Genomic DNA, 12,393 nt, shown 5'->3' with positions numbered 1-12,393 from the left:
CAGGGTTCTGCCCCATCTGGCTCCTTTGGAAAGAGAGTGAAAGAGTCCTGACGGGAGGGCCTGGGAAGGTGGGGCATTAAAGGTGGGCAGTGGGATGGGCTTCAATTCTGGGGATCAGCATCTCTCCACATCACTTCTGGGGATGGTCATCTCCCAGCCCTGCTTGCAAGAAAAACTCAGTCTTTGGAGGTCCTTGCCTCTCCCAAAGCAGCTCAGCCCTGCCTCCTAGGTTTGGTTGGCTGGGCCTTTTTTGAGAGCGTGGTTGCTTGTCTTCCTATTTACTTCCTGGGTTTTTTTCTCAGCCCCTGAGAAGTGCCTTGTTGTTCTATTAATGGGGCTTTCCACCCCAGCCTCCCAGGAAGAATGGGAGCTGTCAAGACTGTCCGTTTTCTTTCCCCTAGAACCTTCTGTAACCTCAGCATTTTACCATCTCCCCCTCTTGTCTTGGCTCTTGAAACTATTCCCACAGGAAGAAAAGGCAGTTCACCCTCGTAGCCCTCTTTAGATCCAAACCTCTGTTTGTTCTCTTGGAAACCATGGCAACCTGGCCTCAGAGACCATTTCCACCATCTTGGAAGTTAATGTCCCAAAGCCTCACACTCACAGCTGTGAGCTCTCCGGCTTCTTTTTCCAAAGGGGGACAAGAGCCTCTGATCTTTCAGACCTGCTAAGGGGATAAAGTTTCCAACAAACCAGTCCCTAGACGATCTTTTCACAAGCAGGTCAGCAATGGCAGCGATGTATTCTGTAGGGTCCCAGCCCAAGTATGGACACAGGCAAGGTTAGCTGGGAGCCCTAAAGAACATTCTGGAATGTGGTCTGTGCTTCTTTTTCTTCTGCTCTTTTCTTCTCCTTCCCTCCTCACACATACTCCATTAGAAGACTGGTGGTGGGGGCGGCTATCTGTTCGCTTCCACCAACTGGTTTTTTTTTTTTTTTTTTTTTTTTTTTTTCTTTTTCTTCTCCTCAACATGTTTGCCCTTCTTGCTCTGGTGCTACCTTTTAAAGCCCAAATCGGGCATCCAGGGAGCCACAGTGATTAACTGCAGGAGCCCAGTAGGAGAATTCCACAGCCTTAGACGGCAAAGTTTCCAGGCCTCGCTGCTCTGGGACTTCCCCCGCGGAGGAGTCCTCTTTCTTGCGCTGCCTGGAGGAGGGGGGTGGGGCAGGGAGAGCGGCTGCGTGTCCTCAGCTTCTCCTTGGACTTGGCTGCTGGCAGAGGGAGGGTTCAGCGGCTGACACCCTGAAGGGAGAGCACTGACCCCCTCCCCGCCAACCGAAGAGGGTTGTTCTCCGGTGATGGAGAGCTTACTGATTTGGAACAGCTGGCCAGAGCGTGTGAGCCTGGGGACGCGGGGGGGAAAGAGTGCTCCCGCAGACTTTCGCAGAAGCCAGTGTTAGGCTGATACCGAAAGACCCCTGCAGAGGTCGGGCTCGGCTGGGTCACGGTCCCTCCGTGAATCCTCGAATCCTCACACAGTGGTGGGACAGAAGGCGCCCTGTCTTTCCTGGGAGCTGGATCCAGCCGCCATCTGTCTGTTCCCCACCCATGTGTTACAGGCTCGAGTGAAAATGAAGTGGGAGATTGGGACTATCTTGCAGCTTGTGGTGGGGCAGGAGCAGCTTATTCTGTTCAGTTCTTGACTTTTCCACCTCTGTGGATGCGTTGGGAGGAGCCAGAGTCACATTGTACCCTCAGGTGCCTTTCAGTCTGTCGAGGCTCCCAGCGCCTTTCTCCATGAGGCCCCTTCTTTATGCCAGATTGAGAATTTGGCCGAGCATATGCAATCCCGATTTTAGTTTATAATCCGTGCAGTGGTCCGGTATCCTTTCTCGTCCCCAGTCTCATTAGGGCTCCTCACTTCTGGGACCTTGGTGGTAGCTACTTACTTGCCTGTACTTCAAACACAGTTAGATGCACGCCTTTGGCTTAGCCACGCAAGCTCCAGAAGGCTGTGAGGGGATGCAGGTAGCCTCACAGACTTCACGCCGTGTGCCCTTGGTCCATCATCCATGAGCCCAGGGGCATGGATTCGTGCTGCGTGAATGCTCATGATGATAGCCCCACAGTGCCCACCTGCTTCTCAGCGTGCCCATGCCCCTTCCGCTCCTCGTGCCAATGTGCACCAGACAGGGTTGAGCGGTTCCAGAAACTACCACATAAGGAGAATGGAATTCTATCCAACTGGGCTGTTGCTGAAGATGTCGGAAAGAGAATGAGAGATTTTGAGATTGAGATAAACAGGGTTGGGGGAGCTGGGTGGGAGAGATAGAGAGGGAGGGAGAGAAGGAAGGAGGGAGACTGGTAGACTGGGAGAGGGCGAGAGAGGGGGAAAGTGATATATGTGCATATAAAAAAATAAAGTGAGAAGCTTGGAACTGAGGTATAGGGAGAAAAATGAGGAGATCGAAAGAGTTTGGTGCTAGGTATTTTTCCAATGATTTCTGGCAGCACAGCGCTTCAGAAATAATCCAGAAAGAATCCTTTTTTGCCACTTCCTACAGGCGTCCCTGTTACCACCATCACCATCGCTCTCCCAGGCTTTTCCTTGGAGGTTCTGCAGTGGTGTTTAAAATGCTGTGTGTGGGAGTGGAGAATCGAATGCGTGTTGGGAGAACTTCAATTCTTTATGTTTACCTCTGCCTCTCCCCTGAGAGTGGGTGATTTCGGCAACGATGGGTGGTCTGCCTGTACCTGCACCCAGAGATCCCTGGGACTGCGTCCTGGAGAACGAGAGAGGCACCAATCCAGCCAGTCTATCGGGATCCCAAGAGGGAGGAGGGGGAGATGAGGCGAGTGGGGAAAGAGTAGTTCTTGGAACTCACAGGTAACCGATTCGCTCTGGAGTTTGGGTCCCCTTCTGGCACTTTCACACTTCTCATTCTCTGAGAAATGGAAGCCAACTGGAGCAGAGAAGCTTGGTTCCCTCATTAAGTCCATGTGAGGTCAGGCACTGGCACGGGGGCTGGGGTGGAGAGGTGAGACCACCTTTCTGCTCACTTGGAAGAGTAAGACACAGAACTCTCCACTTTCTCGCCTCTTGCATCAACAATGCCCAGCTGGAGCTGAGCCACCCCTTCGCCGGCCCTCTTTGTCTCTCAACAATGGGCTCTGTGTCTATCACCATGGATCTGGGCTTTTTTGAATAGATGTTCTTTCTAGCCCCGTGATTTTTGGAAGCTTCCTCTACCTTGGGGGTTCTGAGACGTGTCTGCTTCTCTTTGTCTTCTTATGTATCCCTAAGTAATGGCCACTCGGCTTGAATTCATACGCTGAGATTTAGGAATAGAACCACTGGGGTCTGGGACACCATTAGCCTCCTCTCAACTCTCCGGGACAGTGCCCCATTCTGGACCCTTTCCTCCCTTCCTCCCTCCTCCCTTCTTACCCTACAGGAACAATGGGACGTTGATGACAGTTGGTTTGACAGGCTTAAAAACCGTGACTGCTCTGCTCTTTTGACCCCAAGGTGCTGCCAAGACGGATTCTGTCCCAAGTTCTGATTTTCCCAGCAAGACTTCATCAGCTAACCAAGGCTGTCAGTTAGGACTTTGACCTCTCCTGGGGCAGCTGAGCATGCTTCTCCCTTCTCCTGTCCTCTCTCCTCCTCCTCCTCATGGAGTTGTTTTCCTCAATATCCTTTCAGAGTTACAGTGGCATCTGGAAACACTCAGTTATAATCTGAGATGGAAGGAATTGGAACAGTTTGTGGGATTTTCTCTTCTCAGTGCTGCCCTAACTTTATCTGATTAACATGCCCATCAGCAGTGGGGTTGTTTGGGTTTTTTTCTCCTCCAAAGGATATACCAAATCCAAAAGGAGCTGGAATAAGGCGGAGAAAGAGGGATGATAAAATCTGTGGTATCTTTTGTATTCCCACCCGCTGTTTCTGGAAGGTGATTCTCTCTTACTTAGATGTCATTTAGGGATGGTCAGCCTATAGCATGTTTGACGAAGTTGGTACACATTCTTGCTTAGGGGTATGCGTGTGCTTGTGTGTGCGTGTGAGTGCGTGTGTGCACGTGCGTGCGTGCGTGTGCATGCGTGTGACTACCACGTGGACTAGTTCCTTCCATTCTCTTGCCCTTCTTCAGCTGCCTATGACCCACAGCCCATTTCTTTTTTATTTGTTACTTTATTTGGGGTCCGACGAGTGGAGAAGGCAGAAGGCCACAGTGCCCCCAGCCAGTGGCTACTCTCTGATCACTCCCTTCCTTCTCTGCCCAAAACCTTTCCCATGTGCCTGGTCCCTCGTGTGTGTGTGTCCGAGGAGGAATCAGTCTCACTTCTGGTCCCCCTTCAGCCTCTGAGCCTTGAGTGCTAACTCTGCGGCACCAGCTGGGGGTCCTTGCCACCCTGACTCAAACCTCCCATCTTGTGCAGGACACCCCTTCACCCCAGAGCTCCCTGAAGGGTGAGCATTGGATGGAAGTTCTCTGTGGAGAAACATGTGTCCCTGCCGAGGCACCTCGAGGTCAGTCCTGGCAGACCTCCAGCCACGGGGGTGCTCTGGGGCTCTCTCCCCCTGACTCCTGGTAGAAAGTACCCTGATGGCATTGGCAGCCAATGGGGGCTGATGGTGGGGGTTGAGGGGCAGCAAGAGGGGGCTGTGAGGAATGCTACTGCCTGGAGCCTGCCTTTGACAGGAAGATAAAAGACAGAGGGGCTGTGTCTCCTTTTCATATCGTAAGTGCGTAGAGGAGAGAGGACACGGAGTTTGGCCTTCCTCCTTGAGGAGCTGAGGCACAGGCGGGTAGGAACAAGAAGACGCACATTCCCTGCTTGAAAGCAATGGACCATATTCTTCACATCAGCTTTCCCTTTCCGGGACCGAGTCCGAAACTCTGTTTCCCAGCTACCCTCTTTCTGTTCCTGAGAAAGTTGCAGTGGCTTTTTTTTTTTTTTTTTTAATTTTTTAAAGCTGTATTTGGGGGGGGTTGGGAAAGGAAAGCTTTAAAAGTAAAATAATAAAAAACAGACCACTCTGCCATTACAGGCACATAAATAGCTTCACGTAGCCAGGCTGCACACTCGCTTTGCCATAGCAACCTGGAGCGCGTGTTTATAGCAGCCTGTCACCCCGACAGGGAAACAGCTGCTTCTCCCCCAGCCGCACCCCCAGCCTGGGCCTCAGAGCTGTGGGCAGCCGCCTGCACCCACCCCACTCAGGGGCTACGGGGCTGGGGGGTGGCGGGGAGGGCAGCCTGGGATCCAGATGGGCCAGCGGCGGGAACACTGGGGGAGCCCAAAGTGAGTGTTGGGCGTCTTGGGTTTCCACGTTTCCTGTCACCTGCATGCGGCCCACTCTGTCTCCCATCTCCTGCTGTGGGCTGTAGGAACCGGTGCAGGGGGGCTTAGCTCCACCTGAACCTAGGAGAGGCCTGGGTGTTCTCTGAAGCTCACAGGGGAGCTTGTTTTGCCTTTCCCAATAAGCCTTGGCTCCTGTTGCAAGTCCCTGGAGGTCCTCTGGAGTCCCATTTTCTCAAGGACTCACAGGAGAGGGGCTTTCCAAGGGGGGGTCGTGGTCTGTCTGGGAAAGGGGGAGCCCTGAGACAACTGGAAGGAGAGATCGGTGCTCTGGGAGGAGGAAGAGCAGGAGGGGGTTTGTGACAAGACCTCCTCCCGGGCCTCCGCCATCAGCCTAGGTTCAAGAACCCCATCCGAACCAGGCCCCCCTTGGACACCTGTGAAGGGCACTCCCCTGGTATTATGGGAGGTGTTGTTTGCAGAGATGCTCTGTCTCCTCTGCTGTGGGCCCCAGATGGGCAGCAGCAGCCCCCTTGTTAGGGAGCGTGTTAGAAATGCGTATTCCCAGGCATGCCCTCACACCACCAAATCAGAGGGTCTGGTGGCAGCAGCAGGGCCCGTGCATAGGTTGTACTCAGCCCTCCCAGAGGTTCTGGTGCTCACCTGTGCTCCAGAACGACGGCTCCGAGGCCAGCTGCCAGTGCAGCCCCCTATCCTGATGCCCACCATCTTCTCCAAGTGGAGTCCTTGCTCTTCTGCCTGGGACTTGCAGGAAATGGGTGGGCTGAGAGGAGGCCTGGTTGGGGGGGGGGAGGTTTTCTGTGCTCTGTACAGTGGAGACTGTTATAAAAGGGAGGGGTGTGATGGGCCTGTCCCCCAGGCATAAAGTCCAGTGTGCGGTACCCTGACGGCCGTCTGGGTCACTCAAGGATAGTCCTTGGCTTCCTTGGCTGCCAAGCTCTGGGGGCAAAGCTGCAGCCCGCAGCACCCCCTCCTGGAGGATGAGCTGTGCCTTCTCAGTCCCAGGCCAGGGGCTTCCCCCTCTCCCCGCCACCGCCCCAAGGACTCCACCAGCACCTGAGCCTAGGAGCTACGAGATCCTGCTCCAAGAGCCAAGAAAGATCGACCCTCTTCTTCCTTTCCACCAGCCTGGCATGACTCTGCTGAAATTTGTTTCTAAAAATAACCCAAGATCCAATCCCGCTGCTAAAAAGCCCCTTTGTTCCCTTGGAACCAAAACGTGGAAAAACCACAGAAAGCAGCCCCAAGAAAGGCCACGCATGTTGTCCAAGAGAATATCCATATTGGACATTTGCATGTTACAGCCCAAGGTCTGTGTCCCGTCCCAGTTCTGAGGAGCTGCTCCCGACTTGGGTGTGAGCAGCAGATAGCCTTGCAAACCCGTATCCTGAGCATCTCCCGTGAGCAGGTGGGAGGGACTGGGAGAGGCTGCGAGGCCCTGTCCCTCCCTCCTGAAATGGGCTCTTGTCCTTCTTAAGCAGCTGAAGGAAATGGTCAGTGTTTCAGTTCCATCCTGCACATGAAGCTCTAGCTTGCTGTGAACATTTCCCCACACCCCTGGGGTCACAGGAGTGACCCAAGCCGATATGACTCAGATTCTGTGGAAGAGGGCATATTCCCCATGGCTCTGGGCCTGAAGGGCTGCCCTTTTTCATCTTGATGGATTGATGCTATTTTAGGATAAAGCTAGAGGGGGGACACTGCCCTCTCAGGCACATTCTGCTCTAGCATCCCGACCCATGCCTCGAAGCTTCCTGTTTTTATCTTGATGGTTTCTGGGTCTCTGACGGGAGCTGAATCTCAGCAAGCCAGATGATTAGGGACAGGTTACCAACCTTGGGTCAATTCTTGGTATCACTGTGTAGAGAGAGTTTGAGCTTTCGATGGGCCCTCCCTCTCCCTGCCCCCTGAAGCCGGTAAGTTCGGTCCTCTTCACCATGGCGTGTTTTAGACAGTACAGTACTTCCAGGATGCAAGTTTTCAGGATCATGGTAGGTTTTGTTTTTATTTGTTCAGATCTCAAGTGCAGAGTAGGAGGATGACCATACCATTGGTTCATGGCCCAGTGATAAGAGAGGCCCTCTGCACGCTCACTGTTACCCCATATCCCACATCTGTCCCCTTCCCCGCCCATGAGCAGCATTCTCATGGGCTCATATGTATCTTTTTGTTTAAATACATCCCTTAAAATGGATAGCATCCCTTTAGAGTGTGTGTTTTTAATTTGTGTAGAAGCCATCAAAGTGCCCTGCCCCACCCCAGTGCTGTTTCTAAGATCACCGGCATCACCGTGTGTACATCTGATCTGTGTTTCTAACTCTTGCCTAATAACCGCTGTTATCTAGCACGCAGATTCTGCCTGCCCATGCCTGGACGGGGAATCTCTGGTTGCCATCACCAGCGGTAACATTCCAGTGAACACCCTTACACACACCCCCCGGCTGAACTTGCATGATCATTTTTTGGGAGACGCGCCCCAGAGTACAGGATAGGGCCAGAGTGTGCATAGACCTAGTTTTGACTAGGAAGTACCAGCTGACTCTGGAGAAGAAGGAAGAATTCTGGATCCCTGAGGCTCAGGGGTGGAGGGTGACCCCTTTTCTCCAGAAAGATGGCTTTGATTCTCGCACTCCATTTCTGCTGTGGGACTGAAGACTTGCTCAGCGTGGCAGACGGGGAGGAGAGGGGTCAATGAGACAGCCTCGTGGGTGCTCCCTTCTAACCAGGAAGTGAGGTTCTCTCTTCAGGAAGGGAGAATCCTCTAGAACCCAGGTCCTAGGAACTGGCTGAGAATTAGCATGGGGTTGTAGGGCCTAGACCACAGGCCACATCGTGCCATCCTGTGGTCAGTACGGAAGCCTGGTTTTGATGCCTTGGCCCTCACTTGGCTTCTTGGCATGGGCATGCCTCTTGGGCATGCTGATGGGGGTGATGCCCGCCACCTGGACTTTTGCCCATGTTCTCTGCCTCTGACCTTCTTCCCCCATGCCTCCAAAGGTTCTCCAAAGACTGAAGGAGGGCATGTGCTCAGATATGCTTCTGCAGGGCAGCAGGCATTGGAGGAGCCACAGGGCAGGGCAGGCCTGGGGAGGGAAGAGCGAGCCTGGGACTGTGATGGGGATGGGCTGCCAGACCTGAATGGCAAGAAGTGGAGTCATGGAAATGAGGGGCCTGTAAACTGGAGGGAGCAGAGTAGCCTGTGTGTGGCGTTTAGACCATCAGAGAGAAGGGCCGGCCAGGGAAGCTTCACTCCAGGTAGCCCGCCCTGCTCAAGCGCTTGCCGGATTTCTTGACAGGGCATGGACCTCTCCGAAACCTGGGAGGGCCTGAAAGGCAAAGTAAAGCTTCAGAAATGGGAGGCAGTGGCCCAGGCAATGCCCCTGCTGGAGACAGGAGAGAGAGAGGCTAGAGCAGGGTCTCCGTGTCTCCAATCACCACTGAGGAGGTGGTCTCCTGGGCCGTTTTAGAGCCTTTAGAGCTGGCTCTTGGGCAAGGAACAGAAAGGTTTATGTGGACCTTCTCAGTAGGGTTTTGGAGGTAAAGCCATCGCTTTTTTTTTCTTTTGTGTCACAGGATGGCCCTTGTCCTTGAGGCAGGGTGGCTTGGATTCAGCCTGGGGCACAAATCCTGGCTCTCTGAAGCTCTGTTTCCCTGCCACAAAAAAACAGCAGCGTCCTCCCTGCGGGGCTGCCGGTGAGGATTCGAGAAACAGTATGCGCAGTTATGGTAAGAGCTGCTGTGCACAGACCGGCCGCTCTGCCAGGCCCCATATAACACACAGGCGCACGCCCATGCTTCTGACCTCTGTCGTTCCCACATAAAGTGCCTGCCGTGGTTCCTGGCTCGTTGTAGGCGCTCAAGTACTGTTATTTCCCTCCTGTCCAAGCCCCGACCGACCCCATTGCCTCCCTGTTCCTGCAAATAGGGAGGAAAACAGAGCCTCACTTGGGAAAGGGAGCCTCCGGATCAGAGAGATGGGAACAGGGTATGGGGGGTGGGGCGCTGGTACAGGTTTCCTGTTTCAGTTTGGTGCTATCTAAGGTGGGACTGGCCTCCCCTCCCCTCCCTGCCCCAGCTTAAGGGCCGCCCTCAAGTCTTCCCTCCTTCCCCTCTCCCATCCCCACAGGGCAGTGCAGCCTGGAGGCCAGAATTGAGGGCGGCCCTTAACTATTCCAGGCAGGTCCAGCTGCAGAGCCGAGCCAGCCTGATTCCCCAGCTCCTGGCCCTCCTGTTTCCATTCATACTTCATTTCCCATGCATCGGGCCAGATTCAATAGGAGCCTTTGGCAGAGGAGATTGTGTGTGTGTTTGGGGGGGGGGGGGGTGGCTTCCTTTTGGATCCTCAGAAGACCCCACTCTATCCCCAAGACGGAGCTACCCTTTCTCCTCGTAGTCTGAGGCTGCACCTCTTCCTTAGTGCTGGGAAAGCTTCCAAGAATAAGGGATTCCTTGGACAAAATTGGAGGAAACAGAGTGTCTGACTATTGTTTATGGTTTGGTGGCTCAGGGCATGCGGTTCTTTTCTCTGGCAGCTCCGTTTTGGAGCTCTGGAGCAAGCCCAGGAGGCCTGAGGCTTATCACTTTCCAAGAAGTGGCTGGCGGTTTGCTTCTCAGGTGCGTATGGAAGCAGGAGAGGGTCTGTCTCGGCCCCTGTAACGTAAGTGTAGTGGATTCTGAACGAGAAAGAAGAGGAAGAGGTCGCATTTCCTCCAAGCGGAAATGGGTGTTTTCTGTACTTCAGAGATGCTGTGTTTTAAAGGACCTCTTAGATGTTTGTCCGAAAGTGAGGAGGGAGGGAGTAAGGTGTCACAAAAAGAGTGCCAGGCAGCCAAGGATGCTGACTTGCCAAAGACTAAATCACTTATTTCCTTGGACCTCAGTGTCGTCATCTGTAAAGGGAGTGGCGGCGGGTGGGGGGGGGGCATGGGGAATCCTAGCTGTCCTCCCTAGAACTCATACATGACCGTGCTTTCACAGGTCATCCCAATTGTAGAACAAACGTTACAGGACTTTAGGAAGACAAACATTGAGATGATTCAGCGATCATGTAAAGTAATACGATTTCTTGCCCCTGAAGGAAGCGATGGGAGGGTTTGCTCTTCTGTGCTATCATCCTTTAAGCAGGCATAATGCTAGAAACCGGGAGTGAGAACATACCTTACCCAGAATGCCCCGAGCTAAATGACTAATCCTGACCTGATGAGAGGTGGTACCTCCCAGGCGTCTGAGCGTTGAGTCTGAGGCCAAGGCTGAGGCGGTGTGAGTGCTTACAGATGATTCTCTGCCAGTTGCCTAATAAGGACAGAGGCCAGGCAGGCTCAGCAGTTGCAGAGAGCTCACATTCTAAGAGCTCAGAGAGAAGCATGGGTCCCCGCAACGCCTCCGAATTCCAGAAGAACTTTCCTAGAGATCCCACCTTAAACCGGGGCCCCAGCTGACACCGCCCGCCTTGACTCTAGTGCTTGCCCTCCTCTGTGCGTGTTTCTAGAGGTAACCCGAAGCAACAAATCATGTTCCCACAAACCACACGCCCCGTACGTTCTCGTCTAAAGTGTCCTCTTCTCACTGGTTCCCAAGTGAGTGAAAAATGTCTCCTCTTTGATATCTTGAGGGAAGGGTCAAAGTAAGGAATTCTGACTCAGACTTGCCCCTTTCTAGAAATCTAAGGCTGCCTGGCCTAGTGGTATTGCCAGTGGTTATACCCTAGCTAATGGTTATTGCTGATGAAGCTGCCTTGGAATTTTCCATTCTTTTTGAGGGTTGGGAGTTCCCTCCGGCAAGGAAAGATGGAGGGGCGCAAGGAGCTTACTGGCCTTCTGCTTAAAGGGCTGGATCCCAGAAGTTCATTAGGATCAAAGTAAGCCTTCTCCCAGCACTTGAGAGCAGACATGCCGGACGCTGGGCATCTTTCATCTAAGCCTTCCAGGCACTAGTTCTAGCTCTCATTGCTGTCCTTGATCGCTTTCTGAGGATGGCACGAAGAGGTAGGGCTCATTTTTTCCCCCCCAGGTAAAGGTGGGAGGAACTGAGCCCTAAGAAGGACAAGAGACTTGCCTAGAGGATGCCTGGGAAGATGGTAAATCTGGTTTTGAATCTGCTACCAATTGTTTAACAACGTCAGATTAACTGGATGCCTGCTGTGTGCAGGCTGTCTTCAGGCACTGGGGATGAAGCCCTGGATGAGACCAGTGCACACCTTTGCCCTCAAGGAACATAGAAAACAAATAAATAGAAAAAAAAATAAAATCTGATTTCTGGTTTAGTACTCCATCAGCGTGGTTCTCAACATCCTCTTGAAAGGTTAAGGAGTTCTACTTAAGGGTCAAGATGGGTTTCTTACGGCTAGAGCCCTTCCCACTGCTTCCCAGCTTAGGCGGGAGGCTGCACTGGAGAGACATTCTGTGGTACCCCTGGAATCCTTGTGCCAGCAGGGTGAAGGGAATCTGACACACTGCCTCACGTTCCTCCCGGACCTCTGCTCCCCAGGCTGCTGGACATGTAAAAAGAAAGGCAGAGGGGCACCTGGGTGGCTCAGCGGGTTAAGCCTCTGCCTTCGGCTCAGGTCATGATCCCAGGGTCCTGGGATCGAACCCCGCACCGGGCTCTCCGCTCAGCGGGAAGCCTGCTTCCCCCTCTCTCACTGCCTGCCTCTCTGCCTATTTATGATCTCTCTCTGTCGAATAAATAAATAAAATCTTTAAAAAAAAAAAGGCAGTATAATATGTGAAAAACAATAACAACAAAACAAAACCCTGCCTGCTTAGCCCTCTGTCAGCCAGAGTCGCTCTAAAAATCTCTGGGAAAAGGAAGAAGCAAAGGGTGCACTAAGGGGGGAGGCAGGAGTGTAGCCAACTCCATCCCCTGGGACCTGCCAGGAACAGGATTCATGGAAATCAGCCGCAGCTTTGGCCACATATGATTTTTGGAAAAGTAACTGGTAAAATGGGCAAGCCTTTATCTCAGGGTTCTTGTGCTTCTCCAGTCACCTTCTAGCAGGGAGGATGTCATCTGTGTGTTAGGGGCTGTCCAGAGCTCCTTGGCACCCCCTGGTAACTGAACTCAAGTCAGTGCGTTCTGGTGCTACATTTAGAAAGAGCCCCTTTGGGATGCCTGGGTGGCCCAGT

General features: G+C 53.1%; 1 protein-coding gene across 5 annotated transcripts in view; it reads left to right on the top strand.

Annotated features, from left to right (window-relative positions):
• ATP2B4 (ATPase plasma membrane Ca2+ transporting 4) overlaps nucleotides 1–12,393 on the top strand; it is a 96,804-nt gene that overhangs the window by 29,889 nt on the left and 54,522 nt on the right. Inside the window, exon 1 of one of the 5 annotated variants that reach the window (XM_045982282.1) lies at nucleotides 1,321–1,338. The exons of the other annotated variants lie outside the window; for them this stretch is intronic. The gene's annotated coding sequence lies outside the window, so the exon portion shown is untranslated. Of the gene's footprint in view, nucleotides 1–1,320; nucleotides 1,339–12,393 lie in introns of those variants that run through there. 5 annotated transcript variants of the gene reach the window in all.

This window comes from Meles meles, chromosome 17, assembly GCF_922984935.1.
Source record: "Meles meles chromosome 17, mMelMel3.1 paternal haplotype, whole genome shotgun sequence".
In the NCBI taxonomy this organism is placed as follows: Eukaryota; Metazoa; Chordata; class Mammalia; order Carnivora; family Mustelidae; genus Meles; species Meles meles.
The sequence above is the reverse complement of the archived record's forward strand: the minus strand, read 5'-3'. Positions and strand labels throughout refer to the sequence as shown.